Below are 1,490 nucleotides of genomic sequence, written 5' to 3' on the forward strand. Positions count from 1 at the left end.
ACTGAGACAGACAGGAAGGAAAAGAAGACAATCACGACTTTTCAACTTCTCTGGGCTGACAGTTTCTCTAATCTACAGAAGCAATGTGGATTGTGACCTACCACTTCTCTATTTCATGTTCCAGTCAGAAGTTAGGGCAGCTGAGCTACTGACAAGGCAGACAAAGAAAGCAGATCTACAAGTTTTTCAACAATCAACAAAAACAGTCAGCTAAACCAAAACTCAAAACTCAAACCTGCAGTAAATTGATTTCTTTGTCATTAAGTTTCCCCGCCATAAGTGAAGTAACCAAAACAAAAAATATAACCCTATAATTAAAGCAGCATAATCTGATTTGAAAAAATAAGTGATACGGCTAGCTCCCATTAAAGCTCATTTTTTAAGCAAACTATCTAGTTTTTCCCCTAATCTGAAAGAATGCTGTGCCTTATCTTCAACTGTATCACCAAATTGATGTTCATTCAACTGTAATACGATGGCACACGCGCAAGTTTCGGTCGAACCTTACAGAGGAACGGAAAAAGAAGACTTTTCAGAATTCGAGCTAGAATACATCGGAATAGCGGCTATACCAAACGAGCAACAAGCGAAATTCTTACAACTACACCTACGAGTAGCGTTTCTATCAGGCACTAGGACCAGCAATTTGAGCGAACGTTTCTGCGAGTCTCATAGCCCTCAGGGATCACTTTTACATTCCCCAGCTTCAATAAGTCCACGTTTTGAAGTTACAGCAACTGCGATTCAACCCGAAAACAGATACTACCAAGAACTTTCTCGTGAACTTGACAAAGAAAGCGCAGCAAGCATATCCAACACCAGATCTCGCAACAATTGAAGCACCTGCAGCAGCAGAAGAAGCACGATTTCATCGAGAAACTGCTCAACTGCAAGAAAGAATAGATTCTGTACATGACAATCGAAATGAACAATCTAATCGACTGTTCATTAAGGGAATGCCAGGCTGGTTGAGATCAAAGCTGATGGAACAACCACCTGCAACTACAGTTCAGGAATTGTGTCACCTGACCAAGAAGCAAATCAAATTTCGTGAGATTTGCCGAAAACACTATTATCTGGAAGAAGGATTTAACGACGTAAACGACGAAGTATCAGAAAAATTAACAAGCGCTCTCACAAAATTGTCCACAAACCAAAATTGGAGAAGCAGCTCAACGAAATGAGATCACATTTAAATGAGCAGTCGCAGAAACAATCTAAATCGGAAGAAAAGCAGTCAGAGTGGTCAGTATAGTGGCTATCAGCTTAATCAAAACAACGGTTATGGTCAACAACGAGGCAACAGAGGCGATAGATACAGAAATAATTGGCAAAACAATTTTGAATTGAACAATACCAAGCCAAATTTTCAAAAAATGCTTTCAGTTGCTCCACCGCAAAATTCCCAGTGGTACCCTCAAAACTAGCAGTACCCAAACAATCACCAGAAACAGCACAATCAGCCAATGGTGCAAATACATCCATCATCA

The sequence above is a fragment of the Symsagittifera roscoffensis genome, chromosome 7, assembly GCF_963678635.1.
Source record: "Symsagittifera roscoffensis chromosome 7, txSymRosc1.1, whole genome shotgun sequence".
In the NCBI taxonomy this organism is placed as follows: Eukaryota; Metazoa; Xenacoelomorpha; order Acoela; family Convolutidae; genus Symsagittifera; species Symsagittifera roscoffensis.